The following is a 22,405-nucleotide window of genomic DNA, read 5'->3' on the forward strand; positions in this document are numbered from 1 at the left end:
TACCGAGCATGCTCAAACCAGTGTGTTGGATGAAGCATCTCCAAGCTTCTTGATGGACACCATGATATATGCTTTAAATGTTATGACAAGAATTATCTATATTTCAGTGAAAGCCTACTTAAACTAAGTTATGGGTATACTTTTAAAACTTTTTCCTGTATACATTATTTATACTTTTTATTTTCTCTCCATCTCTAATTTTTCTGGTTATTTATTTGCAACATTTATATAAAAGATGCAAAGAAACTACAAGACTGAAAAATTCCTATCATACTAAAAACTTACAGATCATCTTATATTTTTATTTGTATCACCAACCTTAGCACATTCCCTGACACATAATTTTTATTGAATAAATGTGGCATTGCAATTTTGGAGCCACCTTTATTTGGATAATATTTCATATCAAATTTCTAATAAATTATCTCTATTTATATTTCTTTTCATTTCTTCAATCATGAAATCATCATGCCACTCTTCTTTGTTTCTTCCGCAAGTTCTTAACAGAAGTTATAAATAGGAACCAAATCATTAGACTTAGTATTTTGCTAGTACCTTACCTAGAACAGAATAGAGCAGCAAGATTACTTTGCAGTTCCTTCTTTGGCTGTCCCTGGGTTTTTTATTTTTGTTGTTGCTGCTCTCTGGTCTCACATCTGGCATTTAGAGCCTCAGAACAGTGTTGCCGACCAAGGTCCTCTTGCCCTACTTCACCTCTGTTCATCCTCTGTCACAGCCAGGTATGATGAATGAGCTCACATTAGTAAGGCACTCTGAGTTCTTTGGGTAAATGCTGTGCAAACTATTATTCTGTTTGACACATAGTTTTAAGAACCACTATCATACTTCACTGTATTTGTGGCATCCAGGAGAGAAAACGAGAAGTGTGCCTCTAGGTGGGAGTCCTTCCACAAAGTGCAAGTACAGCCACAGCATAGAAAGAACTGGGGTTCAGATTTTATTTCTGGCATTTTCTCATTCTTCTCTCATCAATTCTGTTCCCTACTAGCAAATCAGAGTGAGGTGAGGTGAAGACCATCATTTTATGGGAAAAATAAGTGTCATCTTTTGAGGCATGAAATACACATTTGGAAACAAAATCTTTTTGATGTTCTCAAAGTTATATTTATATCCTACAGAAGAGGTAACAGATATGCATATGAAACATGCCTCACGGTGACACATAGTTAAGACCTTTTTTTGGTAAATGGTCCAAAACATACTGTTTCTGATTTGAGGAGCCCACTCTTGAATGGGTTCATTTGGAAGGCAGTGGTGTCCTGTGGTTACTTTATGTGCATCATTGCTGGTGGACAGATGGCTGGTTTCTCACTGTGTCCTCATTTCAACTCTCTCTAGCTTGCTCCTTTTCCATGTGGCCTTCCACTTGTGCTAATGACAGTGTTTTTATTCTTTGCTCTGTTTTGCTTACTCTTAAATTTAGACCCTCCCTTCAACTCTGAAGGTCCACAGTGCTAAAAATATACAGTGGTACCAGTGATCGCCCCTATTACACTATGTACCACATACAATTTAAAAGGTTATGTCTGAGGAGACTAAGCATATTTTATTGCTTGATTGTTCCCCTCTCATAATATTATAAATTAAATGATCAAATTCTATCTTTAGGAACAAAACTGTTAAAGGATTAGGAAGCAGCATAATGTGGTAAAGTACTCAGCATCCACAGAGCCAGGTTCTTGTCCCATCTGTCAGTAGGACCCAACTGTATGTCCTCAGGCAACTTGTTCAACATCTAGGGACTTGGGATCATCATCTGGAAAATGAGATTATTAATGTAGACACTCTCTGCAGCCTCCCAGCACTAGGATTCTGTTGGTGGCATATCCTTTTTTGACAGCTTGCTTGTTATAATAGCTTTGTGAGTATCTAAAATGTCTTCATGCCTATTCTAGAGTCCCCAGTAGTATTTTTGAAAGAAAGCTGTATGTTTTGTTTGTAGTATTCACATCGAAGATATTTTCCAGGACAAGATGCTAGCATTTTAAAAAGAAATGGATGCAGTTAATATTTGTGATGATTCATCTTCTAGGAGAAAAAAAAATTAACTACCACTCTTTTTCATGGGTAGTGAAAAGAACAGGAAGTGTCAGGTGCCGTTTGTAAAGCTCTTTGAAATGTGACAAGGATCATGTTTAAAGGTGTAGATGTCAGAGTCAGATCTTGAGAGGCTGTTGGGCCTTGAAAAAGTCACTGATCTTCTCCAAGCCCCTGTTCCAAATCTGCAAAATCAGGATAATAATAATTCCTACCTCATGAGTCTTGTTTAGAGGACTGAATGATTTAACATAGATAAAATGCCTAACACATCACCTGGCACAGTGTCTACGTCATGATGTTGGGCAGGAACGACAGCACCAGGACTGGTGTAGTATAGAGCAGCGGATGTATAAGACATTCCTGAGGCATGATTGACCCAGTGCTCGTAACAAGTGAATCAAACTGGAGAACTGGATTGTCAATTTGTATGTGCTCCCGATGAGTGTTAGTCTTAATCCAGTAGCAATGAAAGTCACTCTAAATCAGTGGGTCTGACTGGTGGGCGGGTAGGGAAGTGGGGTAGGGTAAATAATCTTGAAATCTATCAAATTGAAGAGCCTCAACTCTAAAAATTCTAGTTTCCTCACTACATACACCAAGAAATAATTGTAGGATTTTATAAAATCCAATTCTCCAAAAACTAGTGCTTAATGTGCCAGGCACTGTACTAAGTAATTTCACATATATTATATAACTCCATATGAGATTAAAATAACTACAAAGATATATAATCTCTACCATTGTCAATATCAATTTCCCAAATGCCTTAGAAGGGAAATGGAAAGATAGACATATGTTTTCAAAAACTAAATTATTCAGAAATATTTTTCTAAAATTAGGAAGGATCTCATACATGATCTCATCCACTTATATAAAAAAGAAGACTGAAATATGCATGGGCCACAGAGATCAGCAGTGACAGGAAAGGACTGTCATTTAGGCCACTGCTCTTCATACAGTAACAGGTATATTTTCTGCAAGTAGTTACCAACAATGTTACTTTATAGCATGTCATAAAACAAGGATTCTTTCCTCTTAATTATGAAACACATTATGAAATTATAAAACACATACACACAAACATACACATATACACAGACAAATTACTTCTAGCCTATTGCTAAATAATCTGTAGCTACTAATTCTAAGCACGCTTCAAGTAAGTGTTACTATTTTGACTTATCTCTTACCTGTGCAGACATGTCTCCATGGTTGAATTTACTTAGAAGTTACTTAGAAGGAAAGAGTAAAATTACTGGCCAGAATAGTCCAGCAGAAAGATAATGAAGCAGAAAATGTCTAGTCACTTTAAATCACATTTCATCACCTGTTTTTCACAGTATAATATGTTTACTGAAATGCTTGAATATCCTTAGCAAATTTAACATGTCAGAAGTACTTAAAAAGTTTCTTTGTACCTCATAACACATGTCACAAGAGAAACACATCAACAACACATTAATGTTTTAATGGCATGTAGTGAATCAGTTCCCTTTGCTGGGGAATGTTTGTGTGCCCCAAATAAAGGAATAAATATTCCAAAGATGTGTCTAAATATTCTTGATGCAACCAAGCCAATTAATAGCCACTCATGCTTAAATAGCCATACTGGACATAAATGAGAACATTAATTAAAATCTAATACAGATCACACTTTTTGAAGAAACAGCACTGGAAATCTTAATTGAATTCATTGTACAATGCAGTAGTTCACTTATTAATTCAGTACATATTTATCCTCTTATTGTAAGGATTTAAAATAAGCTTGTTAAAAATTCTCATTTTCTTGGAATTTATGAGATATTTGTAACTATAGAACAACCACCATGCTTCTTGCCTCACCTAGAGATTGGTAATATTGGTAAAACACTCAATAAATACTGAAATTGCTTTTGTATGCATAACATGCCAGTTTGTGCATGAACTGTTATAAGTTAGAGGAGAGAGAGGATACAGTGTGTTTGGACTCATGGTTTCTAATGGGTTATCTTTTTAAAGAAACAATGTAAATAAGTAAAGGTATCATTATTATCATTAAAAATTTGCCAGAGAGAAATAAACCATAATAGTATTTCTGTATCTTGTCTTCTGTATATCTCCCCTTTTTCCTATATAATTAGAAGTGGAGTATTCTACAGAAAAGTTGATTCCTAGTTTCTGAGAACCTTGAACTTGGTGTAGCTTGTGTTTTGGCATCAGTGCTTTTAAGTGCCAGACTATTCTGGTTATAACTCTATAGCTCAGAGTAAAGAAAGGACTTGAGCTAAGGCATTTGATCATTCTGGAGTCTGGTTTCTCTGATTGGACTTCTTCTTGGGTTAAGTTAGACACACAGGTGCCTGCTCACTTCCTTGCATTGTGTGATGCAGCCTTACTGTGTTCTAGATGGAGATTAATTTTCTTACTGGACTGGATTTCTTTGAGCTTCAGTAAGATAGCTGGGAAGGGTATTCCTCGCTGAGGATGCTACAGTGAAGAATAACATGTATTATAGGATTTGAAATGCTTGTGCTGCAGTCAGATAATCATAACACAGAAAACTTCAGGCAAGCTTTACCTGAGCAAATACCTTCTGAAAGTATCAGTTTGAAACTTGGGCTTCTATTACAGAATATATTCTTGTTCGAGAAATCAAGAAAGGAAATTTAAAAGCATGATCATAACCCCACCCCCTAAATCTGAACTTTATCCAGTAAAAGTTTGCAGTTGTCCAAAACCTTAGTTTTTATAAAGTTCCTTAACAATGTAGCTTTTTAAAAACATAAATTGGCCTGTGGTCTGTGCCCCAAAGAACAATAAGGGACATTTAACCGAGAAGACAGGGAACTGAGGGTGTTGGATGCCTCAGGTGTAAGAAAATCATAGAGTGCTGCCGAATGAATTTCTGCTTTATGGAGTCCCTCTGAGTCACTTATTTGTCATAATTACCATGTTTTTGTGTGAATGTGGCCTTATACCTTGAAATTTTGCTGGAGGGTAGATATTGTTTCAGGGAAAAACAAAAACAAAAATCAACATTCCTGCCATCATTAGTTTGAACATCTTCAGCCAAGTCCTTTTGTCACTAAAACTGTGAAGAGAAAGGAAACTGGTGATAATTGGCCTTGGCTACATTTTCAGATAACAGCCTTGAGATTTTTCTCAGGGATGCAAAAACGAGTAAGAAGCCAAGATATAGATATCTTTAATAACTGAAAGCTAGGATGATTCAGTAAAACTGTTTCAAGTAGAATACCCTTCCAAGTGAAATGCAATGTTTTTAAAATGTTCAAGTCTATAGGGGAACCTCAGAAATACCTAAGAATAAATGTAATTCCCACTGGCTTCTGAGTGAGAAGTCTATAATGATATAAGAAGAGTGAAAATGAGAAAAACAAATGGCACTTGAGGATATAAAATTTCATTTCCAGCCCAGAGAATAACATTTTAGAAAGAGATCTTGGATTTAAAGTTCAATTCTTTGCCTTTGCTGAGTTCATTGGCCCACTTGTGCCTAAACCAAATGCCCAAAGACTGCGAGTAGCCAGGGAAAGGGACAAGGTGGGCCTCCACAGAAAAGGGAAAAGTTATTACTTTGTGAGAGAGGTGACCCTAGGGTTGTCTTGACTCTGCCAGTGACTCAGAAGGGCTGGATTTGCCTTCCCACAAAAGATCTCTAACAACTGATCAGCAAGTCAAGGGCATTGCCATAATTGCAGGGATTTGGACTAGAATCTGATACAGTGGCAGTAGGAACAGAACACAAGGTTTTGAACATGTCAGTGAGGAACTTGCAATTAAGATCAAAGCTTCAGAAACTTCTACATATTTGGGACTGAAGAGAAGAAACTCTTTGAGGAAAAATATAATCATTGGAACAAACCAAAAAAAGATTAAAATAGATACCAAATTCCTGAAACATACACAATCCTGTGATTATCATGTTCTAGACGCACACTCTCACTCTGTCACACCTTGTTTTATTTTTCTACAGCAGTTGTCATTTGAGTCATCTGGAGATTTTCCATGTTTTTCTCTAGAATGTGAGTTTCATGAACATAAGGAACTCTTATACTTGAAGCACCTGGAATGAAAACTGCCCACATTAGACCACAATATACATTTCCTGGATGGATGGATGAATGAAATAATTTCTGAGCTGAGTTGTAAAATGTGAACAGTAGTGTGCTTAGTAAAAATTGGGATGGGGATGGCAAATTGAAGGAAAGCTTGGCTTATTTCAGAGAAAGAAATTATATGGCATCACTTCTGTTCTTTCACTTCAAGAAACTCATTTCTGATAGTCTGAAATCTATGCAGTTCATTCTGAAGTAAAACATGACCCTAAATGTGGACTTGGAAAATTGATTTTAAAGTAGTTGTTTCCCCTGTATTACAGGATAGAAACTTCTGGAAGTCCCACCCACAGTGTAATAGATTTAAGATTGATCAAGATTGTTCTTTCAACTTTAAATGGACCAATCCACTCTTATGGGGCATGGAAAGCAGGGAAGAACACTTAGATAAGATAAAGAAACCTCTTGTCCATATCTCTAAACTAATGACTGTAACATCAAATAGTTCAAAGACTTAACAGTTTGATTTGAAAGTCTCTCTTCTGCAAAGAGAAACTGCCATATGGCCTACATTGTGATCTTTCCATTTACACAGCAATTTAATATGCCTGGTTCATGATGAAATACCAGCTCCCGGCTGGGAAATTAAAGAAGCATTCAGCTCCTCTCAGCAAGAAGGCTTCAGTTTGATATATTCTGTAAACTGGATTCTGCATTAGCCAAGGGAAAGGATTGGCATAGTTAGGAAACACAGTTGGACTTGTTAAAACAAGTGTTTCAGTACACAGATGTTAAGTCTCTTTGGAGCTATGCTTTGGATCACATTGCTCCTACTTAGCTATCAACTAAATATATTTTTGTTTCAGTTCCTTTTAATTTTCATATTTACAGCAATTTATATGAAGGCAGCCTTCTACCTCTAAGGTATTTCAAGAATGTTTATTGGGAAAGAAAAGGCTTACAATGTATTAAAACATTACCTTTCCTTGTGAGTGCATTTTCATTAGCATAATACAAAATCTGTCAAGGTGCCATGGTGGAACAAAGATGACCTCACAAAGACTGAGAATCAAATGGTGGCTCTGTGACCAACTGGTTATTTACCCTTCAGTAGGTCAGTCAAATCTTTGACCCAGGTAGTCTGGAAAATAAGGGTAATAATACTTTGTGAGGCAGTTGCACAGAATAAATGATGATATATGTATATACATGTGTGTCTATGTTCGTGTGTGTATAAAATGCCATATGTGGTTTGGTGAAGTGGATACAGATGCAAAATCAAACATTCATTTGTTTTAATAGTCCATTATATATATCAGCATATTCACACATATCTGTATATTTGTTCAGTAGATACTTGACACAGGGTGGCATACTTGGGCTTGTAGTTGTTGACCCATCTTTCAGTGTCTTTCCATTCCCCCCAGATATTGGACCAGATAACCCTGAAAAATATCATTTTCCAGTGAAATTCCTTAGATAGATTTCATGGTCAAAGTTGATAGCTGGTAACATTTTCATACATGGCAAAAAACACTTTTTACTCCTTTCCTACACTTGCCTACTTGGAACTTAGTCTTTAAATGTACTTCTCCAGGTAACCTGCTCTGAATATTCAGGCTGGTCCACATATCCCTCCTTTCTAACAGTATTCTCTACTTATTTCTCTCTTTTTATTGAATGTATTATGATTCAATTATCTGTGCTTGCCTCCTCAACTGGATTTTTTTCAACTCTGCAACTTTATTCCCTAGTCCAGGGTTTTGTAAGTCTTCAGCAATGTGTGTCAGAATAACCATCCACACACACTCACAAATGAGCATATACACAAACATACTTTGTTTCTCATTCATAGTTTATTTCCCCATTCCAGATCATTATTTTCCTAATTGATCTATTGACATAAAATAATTTTCAACCTATTACATATTAGTCATTAAAATTAATATTGGTTATGTTAAAAATAATATAGTTATCAACTAAACATTAACACTTTACACTCTGACTAATATTCATTTGTTCAACAAGCTTTGAGACTCTACTTTATATGCCATTCACTAAGTTCTGTAATAAGTATGTCTTCAAGAAAGTAAACATGTAGGAAGTCAAATAGATGGGCAGATCACCATAATTCAATGCATTAAGAGCATAAGATAGAATCAAAACTTAAGATGAAGCAATTTAAAAAAAAAAAATCTTCTCTGAAGGAGGTGACACCTAACTTGAGTCCTGAAGGCTGAGTAGGAAGTAGTAGATTGAGGGGATAGCTGTGGAATGAGCATTCCAGATGGAAGGAACAGCAAAGTGTAAAAGCAGAGGATAGAAAAAGCGTGGCATTTTGACGAAATGCACATACAGCATTGAGAGTATTTGGAATGTAGAGTGGGAGGCAGACAGTAACAGAGGAGTTAATCTGGACCTATATATTTGCAAGAAATTAGGATTTCATCCTACAGGTAATAGGTGAGAATTGAAGGCTTTTAAAATGAGGAATGGGATGAACATATTTGCATTCAGGTAAAAAATGTTTTCATAGAGGGAGGCACTGGTGTAAGCAAATAGACAAGAGAGTCTTAAAATAGCTCAGGTAAGAAGTTTTAAGGATTTAAACTAATCCTTGGTAAATGATTAGAAAAAAAACTAAGGATAGAGAATCAGTGGAATTTACAGTCCAGCTGTTTATGGACAGTAAGAGAAAGGGAAGAGTCACAAATGATACCATGTTTTTGGTTTGAATGGCAGAGTAAATGTGATGTCATTTCACATGATAAATGAATATAGGTAAAGTAGGTTTGCAAGGGTAGAAGTGGGAGGATATGAGAGATGAATTGGGTGTTGGACTTGCTAGCCTATGTATTCTAAGACAGGGTAATATGTATCACATTTACGGTGTATCACAACATCTGCCACATTTGCTGTTATTTAATACATGTGTTTGTCCAATATCTATTTGTTGAATTGATGAATGAGTGACCGTCGAGCAGGCAGCTTGTAAATGTTCAGGAGGATCAATAGTCTGCAGTTCCAGGGACCTGCAATATGTAATGAAGATGAAGATGATTCTGGTTCACAATAAATTAGGAAAATTAATTTCTCTTCTGAAAGCTGCCACTAACATGAGAGCAGAAAAGATGATACACTAGCCTCATAAACATCATAAACATGAGGAATTCTCACAAAAGTGTAAGAGTGCATCTGTGTTCCTATTATAAACTATTATAACTTATTTAATATGTTATTAAATTTAGTCCACTACTCCCAGCCCTGCTGAACCAGATCCTGGAAAGAATTAAGCCCTATTGTCTTAAAGTATGTTACAAATAGGGAATTAACTTGGCACCTAAGCATCTAGAATGGTACTACTTATATACCAGCCTTGTGAGCATAAAATAGTCACTGAAACAATTTTCTGTGCTGTATGGTTTAGACAAGGAACCCTAGCTGAGAAAGTCCTCCCCCACTCCTAATGTTAGAACAATAGACAAAGCTTTCAAAAAGCATTTCTAATGTGTTTAAATAGAATTCTCTCATTAATAGTGATAACAGTCATTTTGCAAAGTTCAAAGGTTATCCAAAAAAGACTGCACACTTAAACCAAATGTCCCAGAGAGTTTAATTATACATGCTTTAACGTCTATGACATAATTTTAAGCCTCTGTTGTAAAAATGATGCAAAAGCTGGACGAAGACACAGAGTGATTGCATGTCTGTTCCTTGGATTTTCAGAGCAGGATTTATAGAGATATGAGACCAAAATAATGTCCTCATTAGTAGTGCCATCGGCCCATCAGCATGATGCTTCTAGTACAAGGGGTTTGCTATTGGCATCTGGTAGATGGAGACCAGAGATGCAGCAAAATGTACAGGCACTTTTGTTTGTTTTTTTTTTACAATGTACAGACAGTTCCTGACACCAAAGAATTATCCAGTCTGAAATGTCAGTAAGGCTGAGGTTGAGAAAGTCTGGTCTAGAGAGTCTCATTCAGTTTTACATACTGGAACACAAGTCTGATAATGAAGACAAGTCTGACAATAAGAAGAATAATCTTTTTTGCATTTGTTTTGCTTTTCTCCTGAGATTCTTTCAGCTCTTCCTACATTCTCACTTTATCACTGAAGATTCAACTGTTATCTGTCTTCCTGTTCAGGCATTTCTGCAAATGATGATAATGAAAATGCAACAATAATAAGTAAAAATATACCTCGATAAACCAATATTCTAAAATTAGGGCATTTTGTATTTTACTGGTGTTCAACACAACAAAGCTGCCTTTTGTTTTTAATTAATATCCTCTTAAAATTACTTGATATCCTTTTTTTAATGTTTTTATTTTGATATCATTAATGTACAATTACTTGAACATTATGGTTACTAGACTCCCCCCATTATCAAGTCCCCCCCCACATGCCCCATTACAGTCACTGTCCCATCAGCATAGTAAGATGCTATAGAATCATTACTTGTCTTCTCTGTATATACTGCCTTTCCCGTGTCCCCCCCCCACGACATTATGTGTGCTAAACTTGATATCCTTTTTTGAAATATATGAGTATATTCTTCTTGTCCTGTTAGTGTTATAATGTTATTTTGCTATTTTACTTTATTATTTTACTATTATTATTTACACTATTCCACAATTTATTAGACTATGATATACTATCCTACTAGTATTCTATTAGTATACTATATATACTATAGCATAATAGTATTCTACTATTTAAAATATCCCACAATAAAAACCTAAAAATAAAAAAATATAAGGAAAAAAATGAGCCCTTTTTGTAACCTTTATCTTTTTAGATGTGTTCCCCCTACCCCCACCTTCTCCAAAAACCTAAGAAAAATTTCTAGTTGACTATCTGGCTAAGTGAAGCTTCTATTGAATGTATTTTGAAAAGGTTGGAATCACATCTCAGTTAAGCTTATAAAGCATGAGAAGGTATCTTTTCTCCAGGATGAGACCAGCTCATCTCTGGTGGGAGAGTTGTTGGTATCCATTTATCATACTGACCAAGTAGGTCAGGGAAGAATATTTAAAAAATGTAGTTTGGATAAACTGTGGAGGTGTTTGACCCAGTTCTTCACTTCACTTTGCTGAAAATCACAAACTAAAACATGGTTTAGATATCCTTAATCCACTGATTTCTATTCTCTCTGGACTTTGTGATTTGACTAAATTAAGATATAATAAAGGCCATCTCTTTGGAAGGGAAAAAATCTGTGTAACCTAGGGGTTGACAACATAGGGTCTCTCTCATATATTCATCTTTTAACTTATTTATTGTTTTACAAACCTGTAAGAATTTGAAAACTCTTCTTATCGCAGTACAGAAAGCAGCAGAATATATCATGGTTGGATTTGTCAGTAGGTCTCTTGATATAACCTCTCATTTCAAAACTAGACTTTCTTTCAAAGTTAACTCATTCTGATAATACAAGCAAAAGCATTCTGTAAAATATATTTTACTATTATTATCTCTTTAATCCATATACATTTTACTTATATCAATTAATGCATGCTACTAACTAAACCAACTGATTACTTCTATGGATTAATTTTTATCATCAATGTAGACTTGAGCCTCTATACAAACTTTTTAATTCAGAACTTTAGTGTCATTTTTATGATCGCAATTATTACCTTGAATTTGCTCATTTGTTGTCATATAGAATGATGTTGGTCAGAATGGGACAAGCTCAAAGATATTTACCTTTTTTAGGATTGATTTGTGACTGTGCCTGTTTTCTTAGGGGAATGATAGTAGGATTACTTTGTCTAATAAATTTTTGCTGCTATCTTGCACAAAGATATTTCTAGCTAACCTCTCTCCTGCTACTTTGAATTACTCAGAAGTAAAAAATGAAAACTCCATAGGTAGGATATTAGTTTTTTTACTTACTTCAAGGCCTCTCTGTGCTACATAAGCTGGACTTGAAGAACTCATTGTGGTCTCTCAAGAAAGGGAAAGAAGAAAAGGAAGAGGCTTTTAACAAAATGGGCTGGTGTAAATATCTAAAAAGAGGCCACAGATGGAGATGTATGTGAGTCAGGCACTTCCAGACTGGTGCAGAGGCAAGCTCAGGGTAGCTGAAGTAATGGAGTCTATTGTAAGGAAGCATGAGAATAAAGGCAGCATGGAAAACCAGCACAGGAAAGTCAGAGGCACGCTGTATGGGAAATAAGGATACCCCTGAAGCCATCGCAATTCTAGTAGCCTAAAAGCCACATTAGGGATACACCATTACCATAACTCATGGAGTCTGACTTTTCTAACTGTTCACTCTTTATTTTCTCTCTCTCTTAGACCTATTAGTCACAATACAATATAAACCATTCATATGGAGAAGAATTCTAACCAGGCCTTCCAAAGGGCCGCTGGCCAGGTTGCAGATGACTGTCTTTGAGATACACATCAATCTTGGATGAACCAATTATCACAGATATTCAGAGTCATATGATATAAGCTTACCACTTGTATACACACACAAAAATACTGCTTTCAACCAATTTTATCTACTGGATTAATGTCAGGAATTTTCATGGAAAGAGATTTTCTGTGGGTGCCAAAATTTTGCTTGATTTTTTTTCCAAAACAACCTTTTGTCTTATCTTCACTCACTGGACAGACACCTTCCAGTGGTTTTCCTGTACATCTAGGTTCAAAATTATAGATACCTCATCACCATTCAATTTCTTTTGAAGCTTCATTTTACAGTAACTCAGAGGAGATCACTTCTGTTCTGGGAGCTACAGTTTTTTTTCAGGCAAATCCCTATTAACTCATACCCAACATTATTATCAAAACTTTTTTTACAAATCTTTATTTTAACTGATAAGAACCTACCTCCCAGTTCATTTTACAATTAATTTACATTAATATTCTTGTGTCAAAAAACAAAAGATAGGAAAAAGAACAAATTTACCTTTTAGAGAAAAAGAAGTTGAGTGCCTTTCCCATACATGGCAAAATATCTAGGCAGCTAGAACTCCCAACTCTATTCCATATAATCTTCTTTCCAGAGATAATGCTTCTTTGGAAATACATAAATTCTTTCCTTAACAGCCTTGCAATAACACTGTAAATCAAGACCAAACTTTCATCTATGGAGAAATATTCTCTATGCCAAATCAAACGTCTAGGGTCCTGTGAGGCTGCTGTTCTAGCAATTCCATGAAAACCCATTTCCGAACACTTTGAATCTGTGTTCATGATACTATTTCACTCTAATGTCCTCCTCTCCCCTTCCCTTCCTTTCTTCCTGTCCTCTCCATCCTCAGGGCCTAAGTAATGTTATCCCTATACTGCTTTCAGAGCCTAACGAAGGCCTTTCATGCCACCAAAGGTGTACAGAAAGAACCATACTGTGATGAATGATGATCACACGGATTTTTAGTTGTTTATAAATGTTAAAGTCACCAGCAAACAATTTAGTTTTGAAATTATCCTCAAGATTTTTTATATATATTGTGCTTGGAATTGTAATTATAAACTCTTTAATGCAGGATCCGTGTCTTTCGTATTTCCCATAGTTTCCTTCAGTGTGCTGGTACAGGGAAATCATGTGTTGATTTGAATTCTTGTAACCCTTTAGTTTCTGTTCCTTTTTGCCACTTTTTCCCAATTTCTCTCAAACAAGGAACCCTGCTATAAATGTGAATCTGACAGCTTCAAGACTTCATTTCCCAAAAAGCCCATCATTGGTATCACCTAAAAACTAGTTCTCAGGTGCCCCCAGTCCAGACTCAACTAAATCCTAATCTGCTTTCAGCAAGACAGCAAGGTGATTCTTCTACATATGGAAGTGTGGAAAACACTGCACTAAAGAACCCAGTCTGTATTTGTTGACTACTAATTTTTACTTTATAAAAGCCAAGAAAATGTATAATTAAATCTCTATTTGATGATTCGTGTGTATATGTTTGTGAAAGAATGAAAGAGACAACCAGGAGAAAATTTTGGAGTCAAGTTTTCTGCTCTACTAGACTTATCTCATAAATATCTAGTGAATATATTTTCTATTTAGGTTACTATTTCTCCTGTACTTAATTTTTTTAATGTTGCATAAGCATATTAAACCACATAGGAAAACAGAGCCATCAAGATATCACTTCAAAAAACTCAATTGAGGTATCTAAGGGATAAAATCATTTGATGAATTTTTTAAAGGCTGCTGTTTTTAAGGCATTTATAATTCAGAGTGTTTGATTAACTTTTAAAGAGTTGAGTGTTGGTAGATTTTTAAATCAAAAGGAAAGATTTGGAGTGGTCTGGTGGGTTTTTAGAGATGGATAGAAGCAGGAAAACTAGTCTTACCCTTCTTAAGTTTGATATTTTTATATGATTTTTGTTCACATAACAGATGCCCTTTAATCTTCCTTAAATCACATGGGCTTACATGGGGCTAGGAGTGATTGTTTCTTATCTACCCAATAGATATTCTAAAAATTACTAAGATAGTCCATCAAATATTACAGCTTGCCAAAAACAAGTAGAATAAATATATAGTAGATAACAGTTAATAAATAGTATTGTGTAAAACTGATTTTATGGAGACAAAAAACAGTTGTAAGAGTGACTTGCCAATGGTTTTCAGCCCTAGGCAAGGTTGCTATGGATACAATGTGACCAGAGAAAATGATATCAAACGTTCTTTGTGGTGAGAGGGTTTATTATCTGGCTTGTTCTCCCACCGACAGGTCAACCACTAGCATCTCTCCCTCCGCACAGACCACTGGGCCGAGCTCTATATAGCAACAAAAGTAAGATACAACAAGATACACTAGTATATATAGTGTTCCTGAAGAGCTCATATATAGTGCTACTGGAGGTGCATGCACTTGCCATAATGATAAAACAAAACCCACTGGTAAGATGCTCCTACCTTCTGGCCATTCAAGATATACAAATCTGATGTTTCAGGGCCACCTTGGAGTTATTCTAGGAGTACACAGAAGGCCAGCTTCCAGGCCTTCTCCCCAAAGTGCCAAGAGAGCCAGCTGTCGTTGGTACATGTGTGGAAAGCTACAAGGCCATGCCCACTCAATGGAGTCTCGAGGATTCAGTCCAGTTGGTGATGGCACCAAGAAGTTATTCCGGTGTCCAAACCTCAGCTTCAGTGATTCCATCCTAGTTTTTACTTGCAGTTGTATAGTGCAGGAGGCATATGTGCTAATATGTCCACCGGGCTCATTGCTCCCTTTCGGTGTCTCTCTGTTGAGGCTGTAGCCTGGCAGCAGGGCAGTTACATCATGAAGCGGTTGCACGTCATTGAGGATCATGGTCATAGTAACCCCACTTTCCCAACATTCCTCCAATCCCATAACCTCGCATTAAAATCTACGAGCTTTGAATCTTCTGCAAGACTCCCTAAGCGAGAAAGCTGGAGCATAGTAACAAGATTCCACAATAGCAAGAACACATAACAACAAATTGGAGACCATAAAAATTGAGATACAGTAAGATTTTGATACAGGTAACAAAAATTATAATAATCCTCAGGCCAGAGGAGGTTCCTAATAACAAAAGTTATAATACTCCTCAGGACATATAAAGTTCCCAATGCACAAAGACTTTAGGGGCGATTCAACACATGTTTTAGTGGCATCAACGTAGGCAAATCTTCTCCATCAGGAAGGATGCATTCAGGAGAGCTGTCCTGTGATAGGAATGTAGCAAGCACACGGTCCCTTCCATGTCCACTATGCCATACTTTTACTTCTTTCCCCTTTGGGGTTACTGAAGGGTGTATATGTGGCTACTGCAGGTGCATTCGCTGGCCATTATGTTGAAACAAAAGTCCCCGTTGAGTTGCTTCCAGCTTCTGGCAGTTCAGGATAGACGACCGTGGCCTTTAGCGGCCACCATGCTGTTATTCCAGGAATACACAGGAAGCCAGTTTCCCGGCCTTGTCCCCAAGAGCCAGGAAAGCCAGCCATCGTTGGTGTATGTGTTGAAAGCTCCAAGGCCATGTCCACTCAATAGAGTCTCCAGGATTCAGTGCATTTGGTGATGGCAGCAGGATGTTATTCTGCTGTCCAAAACTCGGCTTCAGTGATTCTTTCTTGGTTTCTACTTGGACTTGTATAGGGGAGGCCGCCATATGTGCTAACATGTCCACCGAGCCCAGGGCTCCCTTCCTCAGTGTCTCTGTTGAGGCTGTAGCCTGGCTGCAGGGCAGTTACATCATAAAGTGGTTGAAGTTCAGTGAAGATCCTGGTCATAGTAACCCCACCTTCCACACATTCCCCCACTCCAGCAATCTCGCCTTACAATCTACACGCTTTCAATCTTCCGCAATGGTCCCTGTGCGAGAAAGCGGGAGCACTGTAACAAGATTCCACAGTAGCAAGAGCAGATAACAACAACTTAGGGACCATAAAAATTAAGATACAGTAAGATTTTGATTTAGTTAACAAAAATTATAATGATCCTCAGGCCAGAGGAGGTTCCTAATAACAAAAGATTTAATAATCCTCAAACCAGGGGAAGTTCCCAATGCACAAAGGATTTAGGGGCGATAAGACACGTGTTTTATTGTCATCAGCGTAGGCAAATCTTGTCCATCAGGTAGGATGCATGCAAGAGAATGGTCCTGTGATAGGACTGTAGCAGGCAGGCAGTCCCTTCCATTTCCAGGATACCATACTTTTTCTTCTTTCCCTGTGGGGGTTACTAAAGGGTCCATATATAGTGCTACTGGAGGTCCATGCACTGGCCATTATGATAAAACAAAAGGGCCAGGTGAGATGCTCCTGCCTTCTGCCCATTCAGGATACACTGCTGTGTCCTTTGGCATCCACCCTTCTGTTTTTCCAGGAGTACACAGGAGGCCCGCTTCCAGGCCTTGTCCCCGAGGTGCCAGGAGAGGCAGCCGTCGTTCGTCCATGTGTCGAAACCTCTAAGGCCATGTCCGTTCAATGGAGTCTGCAGGATTCAGTGCAGTTGGCGGTGGCACCAACATGTTATTGTGGTGTCCAAACCTCGGCTTCAGTGATTCTTTCTTGGTTTCTACTTGGACTTGTATAGGGGAGGCCGCCATATGTGCTAACATGTCCACCGAGCCCAGGGCTCCCTTCCTCAGTGTCTCTGTTGAGGCTGTAGCCTGGCTGCAGGGCAGTTACATCATAAAGTGGTTGAATTTCAGTGAAGATCCTGGTCATAGTCACCCCACCGTCCACACATTCCCCCACTCCAGCAATCTCGCCTTACAATCTACACGCTTTCAATCTTCCGCAATGGGCCCTGTGCGAGAAAGCTGGAGCACTGGAACAAGATTTCACAACAGCTAGAGCAGACACAAACAATGTAGAGACAATGAAAATTAAGATACAGCAAGATTTTGATGCCGGTAACAAAAATCATAATAATCCTCCGGCCAGAGGATGTTCCTAATAACAAGAGATACGTTCATCCTCAAGCCAGAGGAAGTTTCCAATGCACAGAGACTTTGGGGTGATAAGACACATGTTTCAGTGGCATCAACATAGGCACATCTAGTCCGTCAGGTAGGATTCCTGCAAGAGAGCGAAAGGAATGTAGCAGGCAGGCCGTCCCTTCCATGTCCACTATGCCATACTTCTTTCCCCTTTGGGGTTACTGAAGTGTGTGCATATTAGTATTCGAGTTGCTTTCACCCACCATTATGATAAAAAAAAAAATTCCCCGTTAAGATGCTCTTACCTTCTGGCCGTTCAGGATACACGACTGTGGCCTTTGGCGGACACCGTGCTATTATTCCAGGAATACACAGGAGGCCAGCTTCCACGCCTTGTCCCCAAGGTGCCAGGAGAGCCAGCCATCATTGGTGTTGTGTCCAAAGCTCCAAGGCCATGTCCACTCAATGGAGTCTCGAGGATTCAGTGCAGTTGGTGATGGCAGCAAGATGTTATTCTGGTGGCCAAACCTCGACTTCAGTGATTCTTCCTTGGTTTGTACTTGCAGTTGTATGGCGGAAGCAGCTGTACGTGTTAACATGTCCACTGGGCTCAGGGCTTCACCTCTGGGTTTCAGTGTTGAACCCGTAGCCTAGCAACAGGCCACTTACATCATCAAGTGCTTCAAGTTCCGTGAGGATCCTGGCCCTAGGAACCCCATCCTCCCCACACATCCCCGCTCCAGGATTCTCGCCTTACAATCTACACGCTTTCTATCTTCCACAATTGTCCCTGTGCGAGAAAGCTGGGGCACCGTAACAGGATTCCACAACCGCAAGACAATATAACAACAACTTAGAGACAATAAAAGTTAAGATACAGTAAGATTTTGACACAGGTAACAAAAATTATAATAATCCTCAGGCCAGAGGAGGTTCCTAATAACAAAAGTTATAATACTCCTCAGGACATATGTTGTTCCCAATGCACAAAGACTTTAGGGGCGATTCGACACATGTTTTAGTGGCATCAACGTAGGCAAATCTTCTCCATCAGGAAGGATGCATTCAGGAGAGCTGTCCTGTGATAGGAATGTAGCAAGCACACGGTCCCTTCCATGTCCACTATGCCATACTTTTACTTCTTTCCCCTTTGGGGTTACTGAAGGGTGTATATGTGGCTACTGCAGGTGCATTCGCTGGCCATTATGTTGAAACAAAAGTCCCCGTTGAGTTGCTTCCAGCTTCTGGCAGTTCAGGATAGACGACCGTGGCCTTTAGCGGCCACCATGCTGTTATTCCAGGAATACACAGGAAGCCAGTTTCCCGGCCTTGTCCCCAAGAGCCAGGAAAGCCAGCCATCGTTGGTGTATGTGTTGAAAGCTCCAAGGCCATGTCCACTCAATAATTGAGTCTCCAGGATTCAGTGCATTTGGTGATGGCAGCAGGATGTTATTCTGCTGTCCAAAACTCGGCTTCAGTGATTCTTTCTTGGTTTCTACTTGGACTTGTATAGGGGAGGCCGCCATATGTGCTAACATGTCCACCGAGCCCAGGGCTCCCTTCCTCAGTGTCTCTGTTGAGGCTGTAGCCTGGCTGCAGGGCAGTTACATCATAAAGTGGTTGAAGTTCAGTGAAGATCCTGGTCATAGTAACCCCACCTTCCACACATTCCCCCACTCCAGCAATCTCGCCTTACAATCTACACGCTTTCAATCTTCCGCAATGGTCCCTGTGCGAGAAAGCGGGAGCACTGTAACAAGATTCCACAGTAGCAAGAGCAGATAACAACAACTTAGGGACCATAAAAATTAAGATACAGTAAGATTTTGATTTAGTTAACAAAAATTATAATGATCCTCAGGCCAGAGGAGGTTCCTAATAACAAAAGATTTAATAATCCTCAAACCAGGGGAAGTTCCCAATGCACAAAGGATTTAGGGGCGATAAGACACGTGTTTTATTGTCATCAGCGTAGGCAAATCTTGTCCATCAGGTAGGATGCATGCAAGAGAATGGTCCTGTGATAGGACTGTAGCAGGCAGGCAGTCCCTTCCATTTCCAGGATACCATACTTTTTCTTCTTTCCCTGTGGGGGTTACTAAAGGGTCCATATATAGTGCTACTGGAGGTCCATGCACTGGCCATTATGATAAAACAAAAGGGCCAGGTGAGATGCTCCTGCCTTCTGCCCATTCAGGATACACTGCTGTGTCCTTTGGCATCCACCCTTCTGTTTTTCCAGGAGTACACAGGAGGCCCGCTTCCAGGCCTTGTCCCCGAGGTGCCAGGAGAGGCAGCCGTCGTTCGTCCATGTGTCGAAACCTCTAAGGCCATGTCCGTTCAATGGAGTCTGCAGGATTCAGTGCAGTTGGCGGTGGCACCAACATGTTATTGTGGTGTCCAAACCTCGGCTTCAGTGATTCTTTCTTGGTTTCTACTTGGACTTGTATAGGGGAGGCCGCCATATGTGCTAACATGTCCACCGAGCCCAGGGCTCCCTTCCTCAGTGTCTCTGTTGAGGCTGTAGCCTGGCTGCAGGGCAGTTACATCATAAAGTGGTTGAATTTCAGTGAAGATCCTGGTCATAGTCACCCCACCGTCCACACATTCCCCCACTCCAGCAATCTCGCCTTACAATCTACACGCTTTCAATCTTCCGCAATGGGCCCTGTGCGAGAAAGCTGGAGCACTGGAACAAGATTTCACAACAGCTAGAGCAGACACAAACAATGTAGAGACAATGAAAATTAAGATACAGCAAGATTTTGATGCCGGTAACAAAAATCATAATAATCCTCCGGCCAGAGGATGTTCCTAATAACAAAAGATACGTTCATCCTCAAGCCAGAGGAAGTTTCCAATGCACAGAGACGTTGGGGTGATAAGACACATGTTTCAGTGGCATCAACATAGGCACATCTAGTCCGTCAGGTAGGATTCCTGCAAGAGAGCGAAAGGAATGTAGCAGGCAGGCCGTCCCTTCCATGTCCACTATGCCATACTTCTTTCCCCTTTGGGGTTACTGAAGTGTGTGCATATTAGTATTCGAGTTGCTTTCACCCACCATTATGATAAAAAAAAAAATTCCCCGTTAAGATGCTCTTACCTTCTGGCCGTTCAGGATACACGACTGTGGCCTTTGGCGGACACCCTGCTGTTATTCCAGGAATACACAGGAGGCCAGCTTCCACGCCTTGTCCCCAAGGTGCCAGGAGAGCCAGCCATCATTGGTGTTGTGTCCAAAGCTCCAAGGCCATGTCCACTCAATGGAGTCTCGAGGACTCAGTGCAGTTGGTGATGGCAGCAAGATGTTATTCTGGTGGCCAAACCTCGACTTCAGTGATTCTTCCTTGGTTTGTACTTGCAGTTGTATGGCGGAAGCAGCTGTACGTGTTAACATGTCCACTGGGCTCAGGGCTTCACCTCTGGGTTTCAGTGTTGAACCCGTAGCCTAGCAACAGGCCACTTACATCATCAAGTGCTTCAAGTTCCGTGAGGATCCTGGCCCTAGGAACCCCATCCTCCCCACACATCCCCGCTCCAGGATTCTCGCCTTACAATCTACACGCTTTCTATCTTCCACAATTGTCCCTGTGCGAGAAAGCTGGGGCACCGTAACAGGATTCCACAACCGCAAGACAATATAACAACAACTTAGAGACAATAAAAGTTAAGATACAGTAAGATTTTGACACAGGTAACAAAAATTATAATAATCCTCAGGCCAGAGGAGGTTCCTAATAACAAAAGTTATAATACTCCTCAGGACATATGATGTTCCCAATGCACAAAGACTTTAGGGGCGATTCGACACATGTTTTAGTGGCATCAACGTAGGCAAATCTTCTCCATCAGGAAGGATGCATTCAGGAGAGCTGTCCTGTGATAGGAATGTAGCAAGCACACGGTCCCTTCCATGTCCACTATGCCATACTTTTACTTCTTTCCCCTTTGGGGTTACTGAAGGGTGTATATGTGGCTACTGCAGGTGCATTCGCTGGCCATTATGTTGAAACAAAAGTCCCCGTTGAGTTGCTTCCAGCTTCTGGCAGTTCAGGATAGACGACCGTGGCCTTTAGCGGCCACCATGCTGTTATTCCAGGAATACACAGGAAGCCAGTTTCCCGGCCTTGTCCCCAAGAGCCAGGAAAGCCAGCCATCGTTGGTGTATGTGTTGAAAGCTCCAAGGCCATGTCCACTCAATAATTGAGTCTCCAGGATTCAGTGCATTTGGTGATGGCGGCAGGATGTTATTCTGCTGTCCAAAACTCGGCTTCAGTGATTCTTTCTTGGTTTCTACTTGGACTTGTATAGGGGAGGCCGCCATATGTGCTAACATGTCCACCGAGCCCAGGGCTCCCTTCCTCAGTGTCTCTGTTGAGGCTGTAGCCTGGCTGCAGGGCAGTTACATCATAAAGTGGTTGAAGTTCAGTGAAGATCCTGGTCATAGTAACCCCACCTTCCACACATTCCCCCACTCCAGCAATCTCGCCTTACAATCTACACGCTTTCAATCTTCCGCAATGGGCCCTGTGCGAGAAAGCGGGAGCACTGTAACAAGATTCCACAGTAGCAAGAGCAGATAACAACAACTTAGGGACCATAAAAATTAAGATACAGTAAGATTTTGATTTAGTTAACAAAAATTATAATGATCCTCAGGCCAGAGGAGGTTCCTAATAACAAAAGATTTAATAATCCTCAAACCAGGGGAAGTTCCCAATGCACAAAGGATTTAGGGGCGATAAGACACGTGTTTTATTGTCATCAGCGTAGGCAAATCTTGTCCATCAGGTAGGATGCATGCAAGAGAATGGTCCTGTGATAGGACTGTAGCAGGCAGGCAGTCCCTTCCATTTCCAGGATACCATACTTTTTCTTCTTTCCCTGTGGGGGTTACTAAAGGGTCCAT

At 39.5% G+C, this 22,405-nt stretch overlaps 1 protein-coding gene across 1 annotated transcript in view; it reads left to right on the forward strand.

Moving 5' to 3' along the window:
* HCN1 (hyperpolarization activated cyclic nucleotide gated potassium channel 1) overlaps window positions 1-22,405 on the forward strand; it is a 799,285-nt gene that overhangs the window by 351,213 nt on the left and 425,667 nt on the right. The gene's annotated exons all lie outside the window — the stretch shown is intronic.

The sequence above is a fragment of the Manis pentadactyla genome, chromosome 2 (genome assembly GCF_030020395.1).
Source record: "Manis pentadactyla isolate mManPen7 chromosome 2, mManPen7.hap1, whole genome shotgun sequence".
Classification (NCBI taxonomy): Eukaryota; Metazoa; Chordata; class Mammalia; order Pholidota; family Manidae; genus Manis; species Manis pentadactyla.